This window comes from Rhipicephalus microplus, chromosome 1 (assembly GCF_043290135.1).
Source record: "Rhipicephalus microplus isolate Deutch F79 chromosome 1, USDA_Rmic, whole genome shotgun sequence".
NCBI lineage: Eukaryota > Metazoa > Arthropoda > Arachnida > Ixodida > Ixodidae > Rhipicephalus > Rhipicephalus microplus.
Genome location: NC_134700.1, coordinates 238,505,848 through 238,533,728, shown reverse-complemented (window position 1 = coordinate 238,533,728; position 27,881 = coordinate 238,505,848). Strand labels below are relative to the sequence as shown.

Genomic DNA, 27,881 nt, shown 5'->3' with positions numbered 1-27,881 from the left:
GTATCACCTTTCAAAAAGTACCAGCGTTAATCACCTTTTATTATTTGCCGAGCTGAGCAACGTTAGTGGCGCAACAAATTCTATAAACGGCCATCTATTGCTACAATGCCTGTATCTCTCTCTTTACTGCATTCTTAGTAAGCATGCGGCAGAGCCAACTTACAAAAAAAAAAGGAGTGTCACACATTGGCGTTGAAAAAAGACGAAATTAGCGACAAAGCTTGTTGCTAAAATGTCACAGAGAATAAATTGAATTGAACAACCAGAAAATATTATTGCGGGAAAAACAAAAGGTTGAAAAGAACAAAGCATCGACAAAAAGAGTGGTAGAAACGAAGACAAGAATGGTACACATCAAAGCAAAATAAAATGTAAAAAAATTGAGTACTGACGCGCGTCTCATGTTGCGTAGTTTTTTTTAATGCACCACAAAAAATGTAACAAGATCACTTCGTTAGTTATCATATATAATCATTTCAAGCGATTCATACTGACACTCCCACATTGTATTTGTCCTAGAAGCATTTTTGTTCCACCCCTACTGAAATCCCTGGTCAATATTTTTTTACTCGCAATCATAGATTATAGACATATTTTCAACTGTGGTAATACACTGGAGTGCGTATTGCTTTTCTGCATTTCTTCCAAGACATGCGCATTTGGACCCTGTTCCGATTTAGTGAGCCCGCCGTGTTCCTGTATGGTTCTAGGAAGGTCTTTTATGCTCTACGATTTCGCTATTTATACATGACCCGCTTGAAAGCTTCAATCACAACTCTTTTATATTGCCTATCTTTCGCCCCCCTTTGTCTGCCAACGCAGCCTTTCCACTCCGTCTTTCCACGCTTCACTTGGTGTAGCGGTGAGCTCCAGAGCGGAAGGAAAGGTGATGCGGCTCTGCGGAACCGGAGGAACCCGACTGACGGACCAGCGTCGGGAGCGAGAAGCGAAGCCCTCGCCGTAAATATATATATAGTGTGCCCCGGGAGCGCGCTGAGCGGCCGCTCCGGTGCCGCTCAGCCAATGAACGTCGGTGGCGCTCAGCGTGCGCGGTAGGCGGAGCGCGCGACGCGAGCCGGACGCCTGAAACTTGCCTCGGAAGAGTCGAAGAAAAACGAAGGGGCCCCCGCGGCTGGCGGACTTTAAATACGCCGCTCGGGCTCTGTCTTCGGAGGAAGAGGGGCGCGCGGGCGCGCGCGGCCACGTGGTTCTAGCGCGGAGGCATCCAAGTCCGCGGCCCGTTGCGCTGTTCTTGCTTCCGTTCGTAGCTTGCGAGCTGCTCTCTTCGGGAACGCTAGGTTGTTGCTGTGCCCCAGGCCAGAATATACATGGCGAGCCGACTACGGAGGTAAGCGATCCACGCTTCCTTCACAATCTACCACGTTTCCATTCTCGCGCCCGTCTTATCTTTGCATTGCAAGATATCAGCGAGATTTACCTGCGTAGGGTTTGTATAGTCGTAAACATTTAGGGGCTTGTTGGTGCACTGTTCCAAAAAGGAAGGATTACGCGAAACAACACAGCACACAGTAGACAGAGATACAATCACGCAGGTGTCGTTGTCATTGCCCTTGTGTGCTGTGTTTTTGACGTTATCCGTTCTTTTTGAAAAAGGGATTGATGTAGTGGATCAAAGTAAAGTTTTCATTTTACCCTCTGAGGATTGGACGCTAGTTTGTTGCCAGTCAACAGCGCATTTTCGAAGAGGGGATGCACGGCATTGATACATTTAAAATGCCACAGCTTTAGTGATAAAGGGACAGGCCCGTTTATAGCTGCCGTAAAGAAACAGAACAACAGGCGAAGAAGAGTGCATTTGTCCATTGCCTTGCGAATGAAGGACTCGGTTTAATGACCAAAATATTCCCGGCAGAACAGCTGCGTTGGCATATAGGTCCCGACCCTTTGCTAGTACTGGAAAGCTCAGAGCGTGGACGTCTTTTGAAGCACGTTGTAAAGAGATACGGAATAGTTTAGGTACACAAAAACGTCATTCGACCAGTTGTGACTGGGCTTCCTCTATTGTAGTTTATTCAACCCAAACAGACATTAGGCAGTTTAATCGCAAATATAGCCAGTCTCTCATAGATATTCTAGCTTCGTTTGAGATCACGCTAGATATTACCATGTGAATGGACACTGTAGACTGCTTTCTAATCGTACAAAAGTACATTTACAAGAACGACTTTCACATTAACTATTCACTACAGCGTCTCGTCGTTCAAATTGTAGTCTAACGTCTAGAACTTCTTATCGCATGTGTGTCAGTCACTGCTAGCCTTACTGGTTTTAAAGAAGTGTCCTGAATCTTTCTGAATGACGGAATTTATAGAGGAATAGATGGTACGAAAGTAAGCATAATCTACAATACTTTAGGTGACATAAGTATTTTCATTGTAACAGTTGCAGTTGTTTACATTGAGTGATACCCACTTTTTAAGTGTAGTACTTTGTTAAGATGTTCACTGGGTTGCAGTTTAACCCGTTAATACGAAGCGATGAGAGCTTCTGCTTACTCTATTGCAACACAAGCTGAATGACTGAACTATCTGTGGGTGACACCATAAGTGGTGTAACATGGTGAAACAAGGCAAAAACACGCCTTCTTTCGTTATTTTAGTGCACTATATCAACAATACGGAGGACAAAATAACAAGGAGTTGGCACTAACTAAAAACATACGATGTATTTTAGCATGTGCCCGGCAATATATAGGCTGACAAACAGGGCACGCAGGCGCAATTGTTAGATTTTTTGTTGGAATTGTTAGAAAAAGTTACATTTTTTGTTCAAACATGCGTCAAACACGTGAATGATGACAATGATTTTTGGTTAGCATATGTTAGTTTGAGAGATAATCAGGAAGACAAACTTCCGGTCCTAATGATCTCGCATACTAGTATATTATCCCCGCATACTAGTATATTATCCGAAATTCATTGTCACCACTCTGTAAACCGAGCTGTACACGTCTTTGAAAAAAAAAACCTTAAACGTTTTAATTTTAACTACTTACAAACGCACATGCGCATTCCTCTTCAACCTATGAACAACATTTTTGAAGTTAACGCGGTCTCTGTGTCATTCTGCCGTCCGTCTTGCTTCTACAGTGCGCTGAAATAGTAAAATGAATTTGCAGCACGCCCAAGCCTATGCTCTGTCACATACGATGTTTACGCTGCAGTTCAAACGGTATGTGCATGTATAATTAATTACGCTTGTACGCTCGACAATTCAATGTAAACCACGCAAACAGAACAAAACACTGCCGAACAAACGTACTCGTGACTTGATGCACGGGATAGGAATATAATGCTAGAGGCTCGGTTACTGTGTGAGATCAGTGCGCGTTAAGAAACACCAGGTGGTCGACATTTCCAGAGACCTCCACTACGGCGTCTGTCATGATTATATCGTTGTTCTGGGACGTAAAATCTTAAATATTGACTCTGATGCACAGGGAATTGTAGAATCAAGTAAAAGAAGTTGCAGCAACGTCGAGATGGACTAGATTTAAGGGTGTAAGTGCAAGTCAAGCAGTGGTAGTGTTTCGAGGTACGAATTGGTTTCAAGCGGTCTCAGTATACGCAATTGAGCGGGTATATTTTATTATACAGAGCGCATTGGTTCATTTTAATGCGTCTCGCGTGTCCCGAAACTTTGGTGGATTATTTCGCAAATATCTACAGTTTACGCGTATATACCTTGCCTGTCTCTATCTGTAGGTCATCGGGACGGCTTTCAGCTCTCCCATAGTAGAGTAACCAAGTACTCGAAATCGTTAACCACTTTTTCTAAACACACAGATCTTCAAATTTGATTATCGACAATGCAGTTTCAAACACAGTCGCTTGTCGTGAAAAATAATTTGTTACGAAACCATCCCTCTCACATTGTCTTTAAATCTCTTTGGACCGAAAGGATAACTTCCTACGAAAAAGTCGTAGAACGTTCCAATGAGTTTTAGACAAACGTCAGCAATACATGGAAGTCAATTTGTTTTACTAGTTTTCTCAGTGCCTTCTTGCCGAAACAATTATGAAATTACCATTGTAATTGACCTAACAACGCATGAAGGTGGAAGTACCCAGGTTTATATCGCACTAGGCTGCCGAAGTTATAGCAAAATCAAATTGATTGGAGTCTTTTCAGAAGTTCTCGTAGTGCAATAATGATATTAAATTATCAAATTATAGAGTTTAGTGATTATGCCAATACCCCTTGTGGTGCAACCATTTTCATAAACGTATAGTGAATTTATACAGGCAGAAACACAGTACCTTTTGGTAACGTAAAGGCTTATTATGTTGACGAACAAGGAGGTAACAGACCATAGATAAAATGGAAAAAAATTTCGGGCTGTGACTGAGGTGGTTTCTAACAATGGTGAGCCAACTACACAGAAAGGACGAATAAGCAAAGTGTTTTTTTCGGAAGAGTGTCACTTCTGAAGATGTATGTACATGATGAGAACTGGCGGCAATTGTTTTTTACGAACAACTCAAACGTGGGAGCATTTTTGAATATGCGTCGAGGCTCCTAAGCGTTGAAGCATCAACTACATATAACAAGTAAATGAAATGAAGGCTGCTAGCTAATCTATTGTGTTAGGTAACTGACTTATGTAAGATTAATCATTAGGCCTTGCAAAAATTCTCCTATGTGGCTACGATACGCGTGTTGTACTGACTGACTTAGTTATCTGCCATCTGGTCGCGATTTGTAAGGCCATTTGTCAGTGGCTGAGGTTTTGTCGTACTTGTTCTTGATTTTATACTGCTTGTAACGTATGACAAAATGTCCGTTTCTACCGAAAGGTGTCTTTTCGTCTCCGAAACGCTCAGGTAGGCGTAGGCTAAAGCCTATGCTATTACGAGGTACTCATTAAATTACTTTTACTCTCTCTGTAGACTGCATTGTTATTCTCATGAACCTCGAGTAAAGCTTAGCCGACACCATATATCACCAGATCCTCTGCGAAATCTGTATAATCGGAACAAACTGCGCGACTGTTCTTCCAAGTACGAAGCAGAACGGCAATGCGCCTGACTATTTAATTTTTGTTTGTTTTTTCACTTGACAAGGGCCAAAGTGTGCCTCCAGCGGTGGAGCAGTGGTATGGCGTTCGGCTGTTGACCCGAAAAATCACGGGTATAACCGTGTCCACGGCGGTAGCATTTTGACGTGGGCTAAATGTCAGAGACTCGTGTACTGTGGGATAGCAGTGCGCGTTAAAGAACACCACGTGGTAGAAACTCTCGGAGCCCTCCGCAACGGCATCTCTCATTATCATATCTACATTTTGGGACGCAAATTTCTATTTAATAATATTATCACGAACCGAGCATAAAAACATATTTCTAGTTTCATTTTTAAAAATTCGGCAGATCTCACGTACCTGGGAATCGACGTTATGTGAAGCATGCGGAGGGAAGGCGACACTGTTGCAATTTTTTTTATTGAGCGACACGTCATTAAACGACCCTAAATATATGTAAAAAAGTTGCACGTACATAGATATGTTGAAGAGTTGCAGATGTTTTATATAACCAGTTGTTTGCACTTGTGCCACGATGTCAACTGGAACATGCGTATTAGCAACACCAGAAGCTGATATGAAGCACTGATGCTCGCGAAGATGCTGGCCCTGGACACTGCTACATAAATCAACTTCAGAGCATGGCACCTAACCACAATTGACGTTAACCCGAAGTGACGGCTGTATTAAAGGAGTACACATGTATACTTTATAAAATTTGATAGGCAGCACTGCAACCACTATCGATATTTCATGAAGATTAGCGTCTATTCGAAAAGTTATTCCGAGACCTGGCTTATCTATGTGGTAGAATGCTTGACTGCCACACAGAATGTTTGGGTTCGATTCCTGCTGGGACCCTGTAATCTATTATTTGCATTCGTCGGGGAGTCATTGCTGCCTATATTTGGCTTTTCTTAACACTGAAACTTATTCTTTGCTTTTGTTGGGTTGATGCTACCGGTGTCGGGTATTGCTTAACGCTCACGCGTCAAAATTGCCCATGTGTGTTCTCGTCGTTCCTGGGCAAATACTAAGTGTCCATCACCTGTGGCACATACCCGCATACCAGCGGCACATACCAGCTCGTGGGTATGTGCCCCTGTCTGGCGGGAAGTGTTCGACGACGTACGCGATAGGATTGTGGCATTATTCCCGTATTGACCAGCGCATCATATTCGTCAAACTATTTCACCCTCTCAGGCTATAGATTTCGTTCTCGCCAAATTAAGGGAAGACCACGAGAGCACCCAAACGAAAGCGGCTAGTTAGATAGATAGATGCGCTCAAACTCGCCGAAGTTGGCTAAGAAATGCTTTGCATTTAATACCCACCTAATATTCATGTACACTAATTTATTGCACTCAAGAAAGTGCTCTAGTCGCTGAAGAAAAATTGAGAGCATCACACATGAAAAAGCATAGGTGAGCGTTACATAATCTGAAACAACAATAACTGAAGCCCTCAATGGCACAAAAACATGACACATGTAATAAATAAAAGGCATCACAGATACGAAGATATATGCCACAAAAACGGTGGAGTGACAGACCTTCTGCGACCAATGTCACAACGTCCATTCTTGCGACATCATTGTTCACCACCCATACGGGCGTCAGTAAAATTTTCTCATAATACATGCTTTCGCGAAACATTACACCTGAAAGTTATTGGTTTAGTTCCTAGGAGAAAACGCGTCTAGTAAAATACGACAGTACTGCAAAATACGAGCAATCAAACCTGTAAAACGACTCCATTTCAATAGAGCTACACGAACCAGAGTACAGTACGCACCACTTTAGGGTGTATTTCAAAACTTCACGAAGCAATCACAAGTGCTGATTAAAAACAGACGCAGACATCTATCCTGGGCATGCAGCTGTGATAAAAATATTAGACTAATAAAAGGTTAGTCAAACTTGTTACTTCAAAAGAAGTCGCAACATGATACTGTATCTGCCAATATAGATTTTAAGGCATAACGCTGCTACTGTTGTTACCCGTCATCGCGTGTCACATAGAATAGCAACTGGTTGCTGCAAAAGTGAAAGCGTCAGTTTCACTGTTTAGACTCAGTAATAGCTAACGCTTTTGCACAATATAAGGTATCCTGCGGCTTTCGTGACAGCTTGTTCATAGACTCTTTTGCTCTCTCATTCTCCTATATTTTCCTATATCTACTTCGCCCTTCCCAATTACAATGTAGCCGATCGAAGGTTTTTAGGAGCGAAGCTCCTTAGGGCGTGGATCCGTACATCTAATGGGGTTGGTTGTTTGGTAATCTACGCAGTAACCAGTGGCACATACCCGCTCTAGAGCGGGCATGTGCCACCGATGGAGGTATTTATATGTTGAACTAGACGGCGGTACTTGTAGTTGATGGAGCGGGTATGTGCCACCGATGGTGGTATTTGTATGTTGAACTAGACGGCGGTACTTGTAGTTGATGATGCTTGCATGTGACAAAATTTAAACGCAATATAAGAATGCACCGTTCATACTCGTTGGTGATTTCAACGTTGATATCGCAGACACGACTAATAATTGGCTAATTCAACATGTGGCTTCAAGATATGCACTGAGATTTATATGGTATGACAATATGAAACCAACCACGATCCGGGGAACGTGCATTTACCCAGTATTTGCAAATTTTCCACTGCACCCAATACAGGAACCGCTCACCCTTCATTTAACGGACCATAAAGCCGTCCTAATGAAGGGACATCGCAAGCCATCTATCGTCTCTAAGAACAAATAAAAGTTGATTTCTATATATACTCACATAGTGTTTCTCATGATGTCCTTAGATCATGATCGACTGGGCGAATTGCGCACGGAATATTCACGGTTTTACGAACGATTCTCTCCGAAGTTTCGTCTACTCGTCATCATTCACCCCGTGGATATGCTGTGATTTTTTCTCAAGTTAACCTCACTTTCTTTTCATCTCCCTGTCTTTATTTCTATTTAGACATACGTAACCTTTCTTGACAGGAGTACGTAAACTAAGGCTTCAGGACATAAAATGCACCATTTATGCTGTTGTCCTCAGCGTTGTTATCGGCACCTTGCTGCATACATACTGCTTCTCGCCTTACACAAACATGTCTCATTGATTAGATAAGGCGCGCCCAATTTCCAAACTATGATTCATACAATTATACCAGCAAAATGTTTTCCGCGTGATAGACACGCATTTTTTTATAAAATGTTTTTAAGAAGCATTTCTACATATAAATATATCACAGCATAGTTGTCACCAAGATTTTACAACTTTTGCCAGTTTAGTTTAGGTAAAATAAATTGTACCACTGACCTTTTTTAGATTTAAGAGCTTACGCTGAGGCCAGTAATGATGAAAAAGAAGGTGATAAAGCGCAGCATTCATACGCACACGCCCGACATTCTGCGCGTACCAGGCACGAAACAATCAGGTAACAATAGTAGACGAATGAAAACAGCAGCAACGTTATGAAATGCGAAACATTTCTTAGTGTACCTCGGTGACTTTGAGCGTATCTATCTATCTATCTATCTATCTATCTATCTATCTATCTATCTATCTATCTATCTATCTATCTATCTATCTATCTATCTATCTATCTATCTATCTATCTATCTATCTATCTATCTATCTATCTATCTATCTATCTATCTATCTATCTATCTATCTATCTATCCACTTAGGTTTGGGTGCTCTCGTGGTCACCCCCTTAACTTGGCGTGAACCAAAATTAGCATCGGAGGGTAAGAAGGCTTGACGAATCTGAAGCGCTGGTCAAGACATGAATAATGTCGCAATCTCATCGCGTACGTCGTCAAACACTTCCCGTCAGACAGTGGCACATACCCACGGACGGGTATGTGCCGCTGGTATATGGGTATGTGCCAGATATGATTAACACTTACTATCTACCCAGGAACGACGAGAACACACACGGGCAGTTTTAACGCGTCAGCGTTAATCAATACCCGACATCAGTAGCGTTGACCCAACGAAGTCATGGAATAAATGTCAGTGTTAAGAAAAACTTGACATAGGCCGTATTGACCCCCTGACGAATGCAAATAACAAATTTCAGGGCCCGAGCAGGAGTCAAACCCAGCAATTCTGCGTGGCAGTCAAGCATTCTACCACAGAGCTACGCCAGATCTAGGAACTACCTTTCAAATAGTCGCCAATCTTCGTGAAACGTCAATAGTGATTGCACTGCTGCCTACACAATTTTATAAACATTGAATATGCGCTCCTTTGATACAGCCGTCACGTCGGGTTAAGGTAAATTGTGGTTAGTTGCCATGCGCTGAAGTTGATTTTTGTAGCAGTGTGCAGAGCCAGCATCTTCGCGAGCATCAGCGCTTCATATCAGCTTCTGGTGTTGCTAACACGCGTGTTCGAGTTGGCATCGTTGCTCACGTGCGAACTGGTTATATGAACATCTGCAACTCTTCAACATATGTCTGTGCGTAAAACATTTTATATTTAGCGTCAGTTCATGGCGTGACGCCCAATAAAAAGATAGCAACACGGTCACCTTCCCTCCGCACGCTTCGCATAACGTCAATTCCCAGGTGCGTGTAATCTGCCAATTTATTTTTTAAACGCTATTAGCAAACACTTCAGCGTGCTGTCACCCGTTTTGAAGTAAAAAGTTTGACTAACCTCAAAAAACCATTAAAAAAACTGCGCTGTATATCATTGAGTAAGACACCTTTGAAATATGGGATGCTTGGTAATGCTTGACCAGGACAAAATGTTCGTTCCGTTCAAGATAGAATATCTTTTATACAAACGCACGCTGCACATGTTTTAGGAATTAAGAAAATTACAACCATGAAACCATCGTCCAACATGTTGACTCTCCCTTTGCTATATTGTTGTTACCCCGCCACGGTGGTCTAGTGGCTAAGGTACTCGGCTGCTGACCCGCGGGTCGCGGGATCAAATCCCGGCTGTGGCGGCTGCATTTCCGATGGAGGCGGAAATGTTGTAGGCCCGTGTACTCAGATTTGGGTGCACGTTAAAGAACCCCAGGTGGTCGAAATTTCCGGAGCTCTCCACTACGGCGTCTCTCATAATCATATGGTGGTTTTGGGACGTTAAACCCTACAAATCAATCAATGCTATATTGTTGTTAGCCACGCTTCACTAAATTAAGCATCTTCTTTTGTAAGAAGCGTGTGGAAAGGTAACTTTCATGCACCACCCAGTCGATTTTGGAATGCAACCTAATGTCAAGTTTCTGTGAACTTGAGTTATACCGATTTCGATTCTTCGACCCTGTGAATACGAAAAGATTTCAGAAAAAACAAGCAATAAACCCCCGACGCTATGAAACTATGGCAAGCGAAAATAGCTCTTAGTTTCAGTTTGAATCTTCAGCAGGTGACTATACTATATTATAAACATATTAATATAGTAGAAGCAAAAAATGAACAATTTGGCGTGTTGGTGCTCATTCATCATTCTATGCGCAACACTAAACAAGGACGAAGACAACCATTTGAGAAACAACAAATTAACGGAAAATCAATTGGGGCTTTTCCTATACGCCAGAACACCGCGATTTATGCTACCTCAAGGTAGCATATACAGTATTTCTAAGCGAGTTCTGGGGATGCCGCCATCTGTCACAAGCGTGGCGAAGTAAAAAGTTGGGCAAATCGTTGTTGTTTCATGATAAATAGAGGGGCACGAAAATACGGCACACAGGGAAAAGAAGCACGTAGACGACGCGCTTGTATCATCTGCGTATTGATACAGCTTCGCCGCTAATTCATATTCGCAGAGCGGAATCGCGACCAATTGTTGGGCACTGCTTTTTGTTGACCACATGGACGTCAGTTTGATATCGAATCACGGCGTTTCAAAAACGACCACGTGTTTAGTTACCACCAGACATGCTTGTGGCAGTGGTGCTTTTAAGGGTCAGTCTTGTTTCTAAAAAAGAAGATGTAAGTTCGTGCTCGCTTTGTTTCGTTCTTTGCATGGTCCTTTTTCAATGGGTTCCACATTAAAGAATGAATATTTTAAGCAGCGTTTTGAACCTCGCATATGAGTCCTCAATAGTTGGAAGGTAACAAGACACAAATAGGTCTGTTCTGCGGCTGCAAATGTTTGTTGGCCATAACTGCAAGGAGAGCTCATTATCTGCGCAACAAGCGCTGGCTCATCTGCATAGAAAGTTGGTGCCACCTATAAGCACGCGTATCGGTTGCTATAGCTGGCCGCAGAGAGCGACGAATATTTTCGTGGGCTCCACGTATTTTGGTGCGCCGACAGCGTCACGAGAAGCGCAGAGCCTGACGGCCGTTCAAAAATAACGCGCTCCCCGCGGGTGGCCAGTAAGGCAGGCAAGCAGAAAGAGCAAGAGAAAGAGCGAGAGAAAGGGCCGTGGCCGAGGATGGCGTGCTCTAGTTGATGGAACAGCGATATCGTAAATCGTAAACAAACGCCACACTTTGCGTACACTCAAGAGCACATTTGCCGCGGCTCAGACGGGGCTGTGGGCAAGCGGAAATGGGCGTCGGTTGAGACAGCTGGCGCGGGCTGTGTTTGTGTGTGTTTGGGGGCTCCTGTTCCTAAGGGTGGCGCGTTGTGCCGGCCGACGAAGACTGCCAGCTCGGGCTTACCGCCGATCTTCGGCGACTTGCCAGGGGAGGCTGCCGTAGCTGTTTCGCCTCTGCCGCTCGCACAGCCAGAAGCCGCAGCGATCCCGCAAGCGATGATGCTATCGCGGTATGCGGCGTGTAAAAAGGTGCACGCTACGCTATGTTTTCGGCTGCCTTTCGTACTTTTTTACTGTATCTCCGCTATTTCCCTCCTTTCATTATAAAATCACTCAATCAATCAATAAATCAATCACATTTTGATTGAAATGGGACTTACTAATGAAGAAAGTGGACTGCGAAGCACGTTGCTTGGGCTTCTTTCATCAAACGATTCTTCTTTCCCTTTTTAAATTTTATTTCTGTTCTACCCACTTTACCTTCCCCAATGCAGGTCAGCGAACAAGAAATTTTCTTCTGGCTAACCTCTCTTCTTTTCACTCGACTTTTCTCTCTCTCTCTATTCATCTACATCGCGCGTTTGTAGAGTAAAAAACATCACAGAAACACATTCCCGATCGTGCCTATTGATTGCTCATCTGCGGCACTGTAAAGTTTCCAAAACATTCGTAAAGGTAACTTGAATCATCGGCATATTGAAGCGTTAACCATACCTAGATTGGTTTGATTAGTGACACGTTGTAAATGATTTTGATTCGCGTGCGTGAGCTTGCGACATAACTTTGATACCTGCGAATGATAGGCCAGTCGGTATTTAGATAATAAATGTATCAATAATAGCCAAACGAAAGGGAACAAAAGAAATTCAGACAAACATATGCGAGTAATATGCCTGTGTTCGACATTTTCGTTATACCATTCTATTGCACTGCCTATGGTTGTAACGAATCGCTGATTTTATACGCCATTATGAGCAATGCACAATTTATTGGCTCAATTTACGTACTTAAACATTCAATATGTTGTAATTCTACATTGATTTACGTGAAAGCGAATACTGCCCGAACATATAAAGACAAACACAACTGGCCATGCTCTCAAATTGCGCTATGTAAGAGCAGTAAGTTGCTGTTTAAAAACATCTGAACTATATTGAACGAAATATGATGACTAACATTCCTTTGACTTTATGTATACTCGTGGAACACGCAAACACTCCACCTTGCTTGGATTGATTATGAAGTCAAATACTTATCGGAATTTGCAAGATGGCTAATCAAGTGAAACAAGCGTACGCATGGACATCATGCGTCTTGTTTACCGACGCCTCCCCGCAGACGTGAGCTGCCGAGATGCCAGAACTGCAGTGAACGCGGCCTCCGTTTGGTAGCGTGGAGAGTCTCCGTGTTTAGGAAACGATTCTGGAATGTTGGAAAAGCTAAAAAAAAAGATTTACTGGCACTTTTTGTGCAACTATTTACAGCATAAGATGGTAAAAGTTCAGTGAGCCACGAGCGTGGTGCATGGACCATCAACCCATGGTCCAGAGCGACTTCTTTCACTCTTCATTGTCCCTTTAGTTCCTCAGTAGAGCTGCTCCTTGTTGATTGAAAAGCAATCACACACACGACACCACCCGCCATAGCATCAGCCAATAACACATATGGTCACCGATGAGTCGTTGCACTCACTTACGTAATGTTCCTCCGATCATGGACACTAAGGTGGGGGGGAAGAATCCATAACGGGGCCAAATTGACGGATGGGTAGCTTACTGCCGTATCTCCCCAGAAGGCTAGCAAAGGATTAAGCGACTTAATCATTCTTGTCAAGACTTACGAGGCCGGTCGGCTGCGCAGCATACCAACACCACCTAGATGAACTTATCTAGGTGGTGTTGAGCATACCCAAACAAGCCATTGTAGAAAAAACGACCACGTTCGCTGGCTGTCCGTAGAAGCTTGTAACATTCTTATCTCTTTGTGGCTCTTCCCGCCGCGAGATGCTTGTTTCAGAGAAAGAAGCAGGAGTGTGAAGTCGAGGGAACGCATCCCGGGTACGCTTCTCATAGACAGTGCGTCGTAAACGACTGAGTCACAGTTCACACTTACAACTCGTGCACATATGCACGAACGAAGGTACACACACTCGCCATGTAAATGTCCACGCATTGAAGACCGTCAATCTAGGGCTAAGAATGCATGTGCGACTTTCCTTTTCACCGTATTCAGTTCACGTCACAATGGCGTCATTTCTGCTCGAACGCTTACATCAGAACATGATCTTTGGTGACTAGATTGGTGATGCCGTGGCGCTGTTAACTCGAGCGATTGCCCATACTAATAGCTAAACTAAAATTGTTGATATCGCGCTCCAATCCGGGATCACTGCTCATGCTTTTATTCGTTTTTTTAACTAACGCTACGATTGCTCAAGGCTACTAGCTTCGCGTTGCTGCAACCGGAACTGCTGCAAGGACGATATTATAACACGAGAGCGCACGTTAAAGTGTGCGTTTCGTAATAATTCTGGTGTTGGCGTTGGCGTCATTGGTTGTGAGCACGAAATCGGCTTGTCCGTGGGCGAAATATTCAAATAGATTCAAATAAAAACAATCCTTATCACGAGTAAAATTCTAACTTCGGTATTCTATGTGGTAAACAGAGAGACAAATAAAGGAAATACAGGGAGGTTAACCAGAAGAAGGCTTCGGTTTGCTACCCTAACAGGAATTTTTTCACAGAGCCCTGCGACTAGTCCAAACCATTTCGAAAAATAAAAGGGCTTCAGGGGCGTCATGTAGTGTGATGAGGCCCATTAACGACTGTGATGCGTGGCAGATGGATAGAACTGCACCAGACATGACACGGTGTGAATAGCATAACGAGCGGGTCGTTTGAAGGCACACACAATACAAAGAACTGTGTGATGACTACTCATTATCATCAGCAACAAAATTAATTAGGTGTGCAGCCACAATTATTGCCTTACTGATACGTAGGGGCACTGATTCTCATAATGATGAATTGTGGCGTAGTGGGCGCTTCACAACTGCGAATGCATAAAGCGTGCATCGTAGGACAGTTTCAAACGGCCGATGTTGCGCGCACTGATGTACATTTTCTCGTAGCCTAGTTGAGAGACGGAGAGAGAATAAGAAGGAAGGCTGGGAAGGTAACCAGGGCTGAGCGCGGTAGGCTACGTTGCACTGGGCAAGGTGGAAAGAAAGTTATTGAAGAAAAGAGAACAGAAACTGATGAAGCCGACGCGTAGCAGTTTCACGTTTGACGACACTAACGACGAATCAGATTGGTGTCCTTGAGAAAACGCAACAGCGCTTTCGTTGTTTTTACGCAACCGTGAGATGGGTGGCCCTATGGTCCCAATACCTTCTCGAGAGTGAAATCACTTTCGTCTAGTTGGTGTAGAACAGTGCGGAGGCGAAGTCTCTCGTTTGCGTATGCGTGGCCTGCTGGCTGAGATGACCACAGAGGAGAGAGGCTAGGCAAGCGAAAGACCGTGAGAACGGGGTACGATTACGCTATGACGTTTTACTCCTGTAAACAAGGCTCAGTTGTTTCAAGTCAAGTTTTTTTATTCGTTTATAGTCGTGTCAGAAGAGTCATCTCGGAACTGCTTTATTGCTCTCTGCCTACTACGCGAATGACGTAGGTGGTGTACTGACAAAAATTATATTCTGGACGGCCTCAACTCACGATGAATAATTGCGAGAAAAATCAGCGGGGAAAAAAAGTGAGACATGGACTAAGAAAAAGTCACATTTAATCTCACGTGAGCGAAAGCGCCTTCTCTATCCTTGTTTCAAAGTTTTGCTTCTCGCATCCAAACATGAACCAACGGGCCCAGATTTTCACTTTTCTCCCGACGAATGCCAACGTTAATATGACTACAGTGCGTTGTAACAACGTCGGAATACACCACTTCATATTTCGTTAATACACCGCATGTACACTGCCGAAATGCATGCTGTACAAGGCATACATAGCATATGCGGTCAGTATTATCTTTCGCGGTTGACTATTTATTTAAGCTATAGCTTTTACATATATTATACTGCATATAAAAGAAGCATATGCTGTAGCCGTTTGGTGTTAAATTCTGTATGTGATACAATTAGGTAGCGTAATGTAGCTATGCCCTCCACGCACTGAGCACCACCTATTGCTGCGCCGAAAACTACGCGCATGGTATGCGTGTACACATACGCATGTCCAGGGGTCGTACACGAATAACTGCTGCAGCAAAATGAAGGAATAAACGAAGAAGGGCAATAGAGACGGAAGGGAGGTTATCCATTCAAATGCGGCAAAATTAAGGAGCCAGAACAAGTGTTGCGCTGGCATTCCAGGTAACGAAAAATGCAAAAACGACTTGCCATTTACTTTCGATACGTCACGCTAAAGTTTTGACATTTTCTGGCGCGAAATTTTATGCGATTCATAGATGGTGCGTACAACAATTAAACCAGTGCAATAGGCATGTTGTGACTGACTCTGTAAGCTAAAAGCTTTGGGATAATGTTTAAACATGGCACTCATTCATGTTGCAGAACACACTGATCCACCCTTCTGAGAACTTTTCCCTGTCGCAAACATAATTGTCGGGGTTTCACGTGCCAAAACCCCCATGTGATTATGAGACAGATATTGTTGGGAATAAAGAGGCTAAATAAAGGGGTTTAGTGACGCAGTAACTCAAGCGAGGGCACCGCAGAGACGCCCTAGTAGAGTGCTCTGGGAGTTTATACCATCTGGTGTTTTTTAACGTACACGTAGATCTAGGTGCATTGGCCTCCAGAATTTTGACTGTTTCTAAATGTGATCGTCATGACCGTGATACGACACAGCGAACTTCACGCTTGCACTCAAGTATCGTAACATACTAGGAAGCGGGAACCCCCTGTCGATGAGCGCTTTTATGTCTTCTAAAAGTGTGATACGTGAGGTACCACCTTTATTGGAAAGCGGCCGCTGCCGTTAGCAGTCGAAGCTGCCTGGGTTAAAAGTTAGTTTATCGTGAAATATTTTACGAATACGAAGGTACACTACTTTTCTCAGCTTACATCAGCCGTCCCTGGTGCCAGTCCTCGCAATGTGCGAGGTGTGCATTTGAAATGCCCATAGCTATGCATTTGGGATATAGCAATGAGCGTGCTTTTGTCTGTCTGTAAAGTCTATTTACGCCATTATTCTAGTATAGCGCAGAAATTGTATGCGCGGAAGTTTGGTGTAAAGGACATCAAGCTGTATACAAGGTACCGTAATGTGGAACATAGTGTACGACATGATTTACGGGTCGTTCGTAAGCGATGGGCAGTTAGGGCGCTTGATGAAGGAATCGTCCAACTCCACATTGTTTACGCCCATGGCCACGCCACGCGGGCTTATTTAGTGCGCGCAAGTTCTAGAGAACTGTTTGCGGTGTTCCACCACAGGAACAGCCATTACTCTGTCTCTCTTTAAGAAAATCCTCCGGAATGGTGAAGAAACTTCACGTTAAACGTCAGCAGCCATTGAGTTGGACGTCTACAGCCTGTACCACTCACATAGATTGCAGCTGGCGTGATCTTATTTCTTTTCCCCGCGTATTCGGTGTTGAACGCAGCGCAGTAACGCGTCTTCCCCATGGCACGATACGGGCTGTCCGGGCAGAATGCCCACGATGCTACTTTCTGCTTATTTTTGAACAGCTGAAAAAAAAAAGCTGCTGCGCCGCTTTGTTGTGCATCAAATACGCCTGTGGTGCCATGGTCTCTTCACCGTTGGAACTATTCTCTCGCTCCGGTCGTAAACGGTAACTGCCAGACCAACCGACGCGAGAACCGCCTGCGGAAAGCAATCGCGCCTGGAACGGGAAGAACCACGGGGTCTGGGCTCGCACTTGCGTACATGGAAGCACACGTACGGTAGACCTGGTTACCGCGGCGCGTTTTTCGAGAGCCAGGGGCCCGTTATGACGTGACGGACTGCGTCGTAAGCGAGCGGCTATATACGCGCGTCTGCGGGGATGAATAACGAGTGGTCGATCTCTCCCGGCAGGTGGGCGCTCTAGGAGGCGCGTCGTTGTGAATTGCCATAACACGCAGCCCCTCAACGCTGCGTAAGCGCCACGCATGGACGTATAACGACGAAACATTAGAGAAGCATAGGTAACAAAAACAAGAGAAAGAAACAGGTAGCTAAGCACCAGGGTAAATTTTTTCTGAGATCGTCGAGTGGTGTAGTGGCGATCGTAAACGTCTGACCCTAATCACTGCAAACGTGTTAGCGATCCTCGAGCCTGGCATGGCTGTAGATTCACAAAGTACGCCACGTACTCTCACCGTGTGCGATGACGATGGGCGTGTAAGTCGTCTTGGAAGTTTTAACGTGTTATCTGACGTGGTGCATTGACGATTGCTGTTGGTGCGCGTTTTGCTGTTTATACAGAAGGAGCTTATACACTTGATTCACTTGCCTATGTATGGAGGAGTCATGCAATTGTTTATTTCAAAATTATGAACTAAACGTAGGATATTTAGAGTTGTGGCTGCCACTCCATGGTTTTTAGTGGCTGTACAATGCAAGTATACCAGCGAGAGTAACACGTTAGCATAAATGTCCTGCAGATTTGCAGTTACACAAGCAGCTTTTGCTTTAAAATGCCCCTTTTCACTCCTGCGCCGCCAAATTATATTAAATTCAAGTGTGCAGCGTCTTGGTTTATGTGTAAGTAGGCTCTTCATTTTCAAACAGTGAGTCATGCCAATGCGCTGCCACAGGGAGTACTTTTCACTAATGTACTCAAGCAATAGGAAGGAGAACAAAGAAAACTCGCGAATCCCATCGCATAGCTCCAGGCAGGTTCACTTCAATGCACCATGACACCTCGCATCGCATTCACTGTCATTCAGTCACTAGCCGACTACGCTCAACGATCAAGGCCTTGCGCCACTTATCACAAGGGGTGGGTTCATCTCTATCTCAGCAAAGTCAAAGTTCTTGTCCCGAGAAAGCATCGTTTCTTTATCGCAGGCGCCTATAAGGTCACAGAGAGCACATTGGACACAAAGCCATGCTCTTCAGACAGGTATGGAAGTCTGAGACGACCTCTAGCGGTGCGCATTTGATTTTATGAGTTGTGGTCTACAGTTGAAGAATGAACGGGACATATATAAGGCATTGCATGCTCTTACGCAAGAAGCACATATAATTTGTTACGTCATTGCGCACCGCTCAAAAGACAAATACTTAGGAGACGAAGAACCACACGAACACAGGTGCAAAGCGTCATATAACCGTCCAATAAATTCAGTTGAGAAAAATTGCGCTCGTGTTCGTGTGGCTCTCGGTCTCCCAAGTTTTTGTCTTTTAAGCGGTGTGCAATAAGGTATAAGAATGAATAAATTCCAAGTGGTCAAAGCGAGAAGCCCATTTACTTATTACACTTTGGTGCTCTGGAAGTAGCTTCACAGTATGCCACTGTGCGGCACGACTGCCTGGAGTTGGACTCGCTCATCGCGCCCGATCATTTCTCAAGGATTACCGGACGCGCTGGGTAGGAACGAGCTCATAATCGCATGATCCGAAAGAAGTCGGAGAAATCGGCCTGCCGAACGACTGCTCCGTTTCTGAGGGAACAGCATTGGGAAAGACAGAGCTTCCATGACGGACGTTCGCTCGAGTGTGACGCCTTCTTCCAGGAGTGTTGAGGAGAAAGCAACCGACCGCCTCTTGGCCGCGGGACGTTTCCGCGCTCCGTCGAGCCACAATTATTAGCGCGACGACGAGTCATTATTACTAAGGGCGCACTTTTGTGCCTAGACCACAGACTGGCTGCCCCTGAGGCACTGGAGCGTGAGTTGCCGAGCTGAAAGAGATATCAGTAGCCAAGGGTGCTGGCACACCATACCTCCCTCTTCTGGCGACAGCTTCCCTGTTGGACTTGTCACACACACACACACACACACACACACACACACACACACACACACACACACACACACACACACACACACACACACACACACACACACACACACACACACACACACACACACACACACACACACACACACACACACACACACACACACACACACACACACACACACACACACACACACACACACACACACACACACACACGCACACACGCACGTGCACACAGCCAAGGCGTGATGATTAGTCGGGTCGCGACTCATGGCAGGGTCAGGGACGGGAACGAGTTTTTAATTAAGCCGCCTTCTCGCTTGCACGAGAAAGGGGTGAACCTTGGGTTGGGGACAAAACACCTGTGCCCTGATGAAGGGTCGGTGGGGTGGTGTCATTGGGCCTTCTGGGTGAGCCCAGTCCCAGCACGTAGCGTTACACTACTACTGAGAAACTGCTGGCTTACGTGCTTGCGTCGGTTTCAAGAAGGGTGGGCACAACGCGCCGTGCCAAGCGTTAACGGTGCCGTAACAATGAAGACAAGCTCGCAGAGCGGTTCCTCTCGCTAAAATTGTTACTGCATAGGTATGCGATAAGCGTGGCTTATTAAAGGGGAAGCTAAAAGTGCTGACTTCGCGTGCCTGCCATCTTGATACGCGTCAGCGAGTTCGAACCAGGTGGCGCTGTTTTGCCGATGCAAACGGAAACCCCACATGTTCTTTTTTTTTTTCACATTGTATCGTCCAACATTTTCCTGGTTTCATTTTCATTTTGTCTTGGCTCTACTACAAGTCGAGAGAGTGCAGAGTTTTCGTACGCATGGCTTGCTTTTATGAGACTTTATAATGGACACATAATTGTATAGCTGAGGACACTACATGCTGAGCTCAACTGCTGATCTTTACCTTCAAGTTTATTACTTTGCAATGTCTTTAGTATTTGCAAGATAGTTCTAAAGGGTAATCATAATTTACGAATATGTCTTATGCCTTATGAAGCAAAAAGGGTGAGAAAACACGACAGAAACAAGTCTTGCTTTTTTTCTTGGATTTCGCCAAAAAACTATAGTGTGACTGGCTTTACAACATGGCAAATCAGCAGTTCATAAACCCGTAAATTGGAGGAAGGAAATTTTCGTTCTGAATCTGGGAAGAAATTGCTTTGAATCCCAGTTTGGGACAATCTTCGATTATAGCTTTGTGCTATAAACGGATAGATGACAACATCCCCTTTTCTTCCTTTCATACTACTATAACAGCCGTCGCCACTCATGTCTTTTCCTGGATTTTTCTGAATACCCTGAGCACGTGTCAGAGATTCCGGATCACACGATAAGGATAAATTATGGCCTGTCAACGGAAAAGCCCTGCGTTTGTTTTGAACAGCCATATCGACCTCACTCGACCTGTATTCGGAGTGACGTGGCCAGCATGCTAAGCATATATACGAAATGTGCTGGATGTCATGTGCATGAATCAAGGCAATAATGCTAAGACAAGCATAACACTCAAAGTAAACGGCATTGAAAATATGTATACTGTAGCATGTTCCAAATGAGTCATGTGGTTCTGTTTGCCCGAAAAAGCAACAATGAGAACATTGCATGCAATAAAGTACGGTGTGTGCGATGGACTCAGATTGGATAGGAGAGAAATAAATGCTATACAGAAAGTGGGAAGGTTGAAAGAAAGATAAGTGATCCCGTTTGCTACCCTGTGCCGAGGAAAGGGTAAGAAAAGAAAGCTAAGAAATCAGAGATATGTGGAAAGGTAAGTAGAAACACACATGCATTTCCAAACGCACAATTGGTCACTCCTACACAGCTTCGAGTAAGGAGGGTGGAAACAGAGAACATTGAACTGTAGAGTTTGCATCAATCGCAGAGTAGCCGCCACACCGGGAAAAACATATTGCATGCTGTTCTACTGCGGGCCATCTGGGCTTTACAAAGTCAAAGAACAATCACTTCATTGTAGTGGACTGAGATAACAGTTTCCTTCATTGTGTCTTCTCATCATAACGCAGATTCGATGGAATTCCTTGAAGCGTCATCCCTGTGTACTTGCTTCGCTCCCTTCTTCGCCAATACCACATCGGACAGGACGAGTTTATAGCGCGAGTAGCGCGTTCTTATTTACGGAAACAATGGAGATGGAACATTGCTGTGTAAACACGTAGCGAAACACACACACACACACACACACACACACACACACACACACACACACACACACACACACACACACACACACACACACACACACACACACACACACACACACACACACACACACACACACACACACACCGCAAAACAATCGACTGTCTTTCCGTCACCCCATTCACTCCTCGGAATCTTAGCTGGCCGTAGCTGCCACCTCTCTTGGCCACGAGCGTCTCAGGGTTGGTGATGGTCGGCAGTGTCTGGTCGTTCCGCCAGGACTCAATTTGTCGCGCACAGACCGGCGGTGGTGGCACCACGTGCGTGCGCGCCTCAAGTATAGTACAATAACACGCAGCCGTTCTCAGAGCGCGCAAGTGCCCACAGTCACCGCCAAAGGGCAACAAATGCTACAGCGAGGCGGCGGCTGTGAGGCATCGGCGGTGCTCCATCGACTATATACGCTGACCTTCGCTCCACGGTCTGGAGCAGACAGTGTTTGTCTTGGACGTGGTCGCGGAAAAATACATCAAGAGAAAGCGCAGGCTATGCCTCGGACGAACAAGGGGTCCAGCCAGGTCGACGGTTTCCCGTGGCGCCAAGCGTTTGTTTTGTCTAACAACACTGACGGCCGTTGATTAAAGTTCGGCACTTTGTTACGCTGCCACCGACACCGCCGCGGGGCATCCGGCGATGAGCCTGAGCCGGGTTCACGCCATTATCTGGCAGGCACATTTCATCTCCGTCGGAATGGGGCTAGCTGTCCAGGGGATCGCTTAATATATCGGTTACTGATGAAAATGACATTATCCTAATTGCTTCGGCTCATGATTCTGTGCATCGCGCCCATTGACGTGCGCGTAAAAATTTTGTAATTTAGTATAAATGCGATATGCGTATAGGTTTCTGAGAGGAGCGCTTTTGCTTCTTCTCGGTTTCGGTAAAGCTTATAATGAAAGACAATGATAGAGACCAGAATAGGCTAAATGAAAAAAAAAAATTCTCGATGTCTTGTGCGCGCAGAACGGGAAATTCACTTTTCCCGTTTGTATTCATTGTCGCACGACACAACATCGCTCGACACTACTCTTTCCCTATGCCTGCAATATTATCCTCGAGACCAGTTCAGAGTAATAACAGCGCGGTGCGCTGAACAAAGCGCAAGAAGATATCATTCCCGAGTCAAGCAAAGCCCAAAACATTTCAAATAATGGCAGTACAAATTAAGGTGACAGCCTAAAAATTGCGTTCTTCTCACCCGACAAGTCGAGTTTGTCAAAGTAAATTCGACAAAACAAACTATTCAAAAGCCAAAAATGTTGGGAGAAAAAATAAAGAGGCAAAAACAGCAAGGATATACGCTTGCGCGAAGTATATATAGATTGTGCGGAAAAGACGTACGCTCCTGGCACCATCACCGCGACGACTATTGGCGCGGCTGCGGGCGGGAAACGTGCCCTGACAGCGGCCTGTCACGAGCATACGGCACTGCGACTTCCGACCTCGGGTGTCAGCACCGGCGGTCGCTGCCTCGCGGCCGCGCCGCTTGTGCACCACGGGGTTATTGGAAGCGCAACCGCCAACGTGCACGCTCGCTAGGCCTCGTCCGGTTTACCTGGCGGCGAGAGGTCGCTGTAAGCGGAAAAATAAGTACGCCCAAGGTGGGGCGTATGCAGAAAATTCCGCCCATCTCGCGTGTGTGAACGCACCCTTTGTTTTGTTTCGTCCCTGTTTCTTTAAATAGGCATATTTCTTCGCCTCGATTTGTTCTCAGGTTGTTTGACAAGCGTTTTTCAGTGTTCGCGTTTTTTTTTTCTCATTTATCGTTGCTTTTTTTTGTATAGATTCACGACACCTGAATGAGCATTTTAATTTTCTATATGTGCATGTTTTATACAGAAAGTGCCTTGTTTCAGTATGGTTGCGCAATCGGTGTATCTTTGAATCGCTTGTCAAAAAAAAGACAATTTGAAGCCACTTACTGAAGAAACTGGCGGGTAGCATTTAAATGACACAGTTATGAATAAAAATGCGAGCACAAGAAAAAAGAAAGAAAGAAAGAAAGAAAGAAGGAAAGAAAGAAAGAAAGAAAGAAAGAAAGAAAGAAAGAAAGAAGCTCGGAGCTCTGTCATTCTACTGCAAGATGATCATGACGTAGTTACTATTAGAGGGGCTTAGAAAGGCTGCAGCAGATTAATACTCTCTCATAGGTTAGTTGGTACCTTGTTAGACTTCAGAATATCAAGACAAAAATTCATGAATACAAATAACAATGCCAGCATGACGCTTAACCCATCTTTCAGATACTTTTTTCTTTCTGTAATTTTTAGGTGCGAACTATACTCAAACTTACTATGCACCATCGCCGAGAGACTATATGGTACCTACTGACGGCCAGCCTTCTAGAGTCGTTAAGTACGGATGTCTAATTATTAATTAAATATCACACTGAAGCGGCTCCGTTCAGTATATACAGGGCGTCCCATGTAACTTTAGCTAGAGTTTAATATATGCCGGAACACGTAATTACGACGCGACCAAATGCATGTTGCTCACTGTTGCCTAAAGTTAGACTATTTTTGTGCTCTTTGTTGTTTAATTAGATCTGTTTAATTAACTAACTTTCGAAGTAACGAAGATGGCTTACAAATTTCAATGAGAAAGTTGAAGATCGGTTTGTAAGACGTCCAAAAAGATTGTTTTGAACTTTATATCTATCAAGTATTAGTGTTTTTCTGCTAATTACAAAGGCCCGCAAAATGCAAAGAAAATACCACGTGACAAACCCACTCACGCGTCACTGTGCACGATGATTCTAGTGCTCCCTACGTTCCACGTACGAACGATACGCTTCCCTTGCACTGGTTCATGACAGCGATGAGATCTCATAGCGGTTATCATTTTTTGTGGCCGATAGAAAAACATGTTCATCGTAAAGCCACCACCATCGTTACAGCCCTGCCAAGACAGCACAATGGGGCAAATGCTGGGGTCGTTCGTGCGTGTAACGTTAGGGAGCACTAGAATCATTGCGAGTACTGGCGCACGAGCGGGTTTGTCACGTGGTATTTTTTGTATTTTATGGTAATTTGTAATTAGCAGAAAAGCACTAATACCTAACAGATATAAAGTTCAAAACTGTGTAATCGGACGTTTTGCAAAACGATCTACAACTTTCTCATTGAAATTGTTATCTATCTTCGTTTTTTGAAAAGTTAGTTTATTAAACTTATCAAATAAACAGTATTTGAGAACACAAAAAATAGTCTTACTAACTCCAGTCAACGGTGAGCAACATGCATTTGGTCGCGTCGTAATTACGTGCTCTGGCATATTTTTAAACTCCGGCTAAATTAACGTGGGACACCCTGCATAGCATGACTCTCGCTGACGTTAGAGTAACCCGGCAAGCACTGTGAACTTTGACGGCGTTGCACACAAACCGGGGGAACGGTGGTTTGTTCGCGTGCTGCAGACGCTCCCGACTTCGGTGAAGGAAACGAAAAAAAAATAAGTGCACCCACTTCCGAACACAGACAGGCAGGCAATAAGAAGGACGATGGGCAGCTCGTCAATTGTCGGGTCGAGTTGACTGGCGCCCGGTCCTGACTTATCCGGTGGCAGAGATTCCAGTAGCCCACGAAACCCTAAAGGCATACGAGCGATAGAAACAAAAAGAATGAGTGAAAGGTGCGCCTGGAAGAAGCAAGCAAAAAAAGGATGCAAGATTTTAGCGAGGACGTTTGCAGTGACACGTACAAAGTGGGCGCGGAAAGCGGTGGCGGCCACGGTGACGTCCGAAGTGACTTTTGCTCGTTTCGTGCAGCGTCGTTTCAAAGAACAAATTTTTCGCATGCCCCGTGGTCAGCCAACAGCAGTCACTCGCCTGATACAAGGAGATAGTGCAATAAAAAAAAAGGAAGGGGGGAGGATGTTCGATTGACGGGATATAGGGAATACTAGAGAGACGTTCTCAGCACCTACGCACGAAAGTACGTTAATCGAAAAATGTATAACTGCAAATTTCTTCTCCTTAAAGAAACAAAAAAATGGATATAATCTTTTTTCTAAGCGGGAATGGTCGTGAATTAGTAGAACCATGTATACTGGGCATATCTGGCATTGCTTAACACGTGATTCTATACGAGGTCGTGAACGGGTTGAAACAGAGCCCTCGAATTGGTATATGCATACTCGTCGCTGCGACTTGAGACAGCGTGCTGTAACTGTAGCTCAGATGAATCCAAAGGCACAGCCGGAATTTCTTTCTTTTCGAAAAGGGTGGGGGCAACCACACTTTATGCATGTCTGTGCTCGTGTTCATGCACGTGTATATATACGGATACAAAATTTATATATTTCGGCGGAGTTAATTTTAAGCCCCCCCACCCCTCTCCCCAAACAACTCCTTTGCCCCACTGGCTGTGCTTTTGGCTGAGATGTTTAGTTCTGGTCACAGAGCTTCACGCAACGGCGTTCGACCACTGGTAATATGGTGTAATAGGTCCTATTTTACGAAACGCAGCCTGGCCTCTTCACTTTTGTTGGTTGTACTGTTTTTTTATTCAGACCTCTTAGATGCTTCGCGCATTGAGCCATTGAGGCCATGAAAACCTCAAACCATCAGCAGGGAGTTGCTATTTATCAACGTGAAAACAAGGTGACAAAAAAAAAAGCATTTTCGTGAAGTAGCTGAAGAGGTGCGCACCTTTCTTCATCGTAAAGCCAATAACTTAATATAACAAACAATGGGATCGGGTTTGTTGGTACTGACCCATATAGAGCATCCGATAACGCAACAAAATGAAATAACACGAACCACATGATGTGCTTTTTTTCCGTGGTTTAAGCGTTTTTCGCTCGTTCAGATGCTATCATACCTTAATTTCTTTGTCGTAGCTGACACAATCATTAGAAATCACAAAAATAATTGTGAACGGCCTTTTTAAAGTTGCCTCCGAGTCACTATAGCTTAGCTATACAATCCACTCGTTTCTGAGCCCCTCAATCGCGTTTTTCAAGGCAGATCAGAGGAAGAGTTTCTCGAACAAACGAAAAGGTTGTCCCACGCGAAATTATCGAGAGAACATTCTCCGGGAACACTTAGCTGTAAGGTTAAACGTGAGAGATAGAGGGCCACGCCAGAGAAAGAAGGGGGAGGCTGCTGGTAAGCGACTGAAGAACGGTCGAATGAACCAATCAGCCAGGTCCAGTCCCAAGGGTAAACGAAGCAACAACGAAGGCGTCGAGTGGTCTGAGAAAGAAAGGGCGAGGCTCCGACGGGCAGTGGCCGCTCGGAGCAGCTCCTCCGAGAAAACTTACCCCGGCTGGCTGTGCGCGCTTTTGTATCTTCCCATCGTGCAATAAACAGAAAGCGAGAAAAAAAAGCACGCCACTTTTTTTTTTCAGATCGCTCACACGTTATCGTGGGTCATGTCTTTTACAGCGAAACCGTACGTAACTAGGTCATTCGTAACTCCTCGGATAGTTACTCAGCAGTGGCCTACTCAACAGAAGAGTCTTACTACGTACGTGGCACAGAAATTGGGTCAGACACACGACTCGCCACTTTTCGACCAAAACTGAAAAAAAAGACGAAAAGTTTGGAGGACACTAGTTTCTCGCAATCAACAGTAGCACGCGATATCGTAATCGGACCTCATGCGCACCACCTTCCCAAATGCAAGCCAATTCGGTTCTTGGCACGTCTCGACTGTGCCGTAAGAAAACGAATCACTGCGCGTGCTACACTCGGCGTTTCCACCTATCCCAGCATGCCTATTGCAATTACAGTTGTTAAGGACCCACTGCGCTACAACTCTTCCTTTCGCGAATGAGCGAATGGCCTGCAACGCGTCCGTAAGACAACATGCAAACTTACGCAGATGCCTCCTTGGTTGGTTTCTTTGCAGCTGACGATATAATTACATATGTCTGGGCGCTTTGAGATGGGTAGGAGGCTTTTAAAACACTGACTCGATACAACTCACGCGTTCTGACGCCTGGTTCAATACTAGAATTAGGCCATGCAATCTTACAGGAGCTCGGGACACTCCATCCATTACATGGCGTTCATATAGTGTTTTTTTTCGCAGCAGTTTCAAGCCACACCGTGTCTCTGTGGTAGGACACGTGCTTTCCACGCAAACAGCTTGGCTTTGATTCTCAATCGAACGGAACATTTTCATTGTTTCTTTTATTTGCATTTGTCTCGATACGGTCTCAGTAGTCAGAAGCA

General features: G+C 44.7%; 1 protein-coding gene across 1 annotated transcript in view; it reads left to right on the top strand.

Annotated features, from left to right (window-relative positions):
• The first annotated feature begins 1,128 nt into the window (after window positions 1-1,128).
• Window positions 1,129-27,881, top strand: part of LOC119159483 (zeta-sarcoglycan-like) — a 51,721-nt gene continuing 24,968 nt past the window's right edge. The window contains exon 1 of the mRNA XM_075891679.1: window positions 1,129-1,348. The gene's annotated coding sequence lies outside the window, so the exon portion shown is untranslated. The remainder of the gene's footprint in view (window positions 1,349-27,881) is intronic.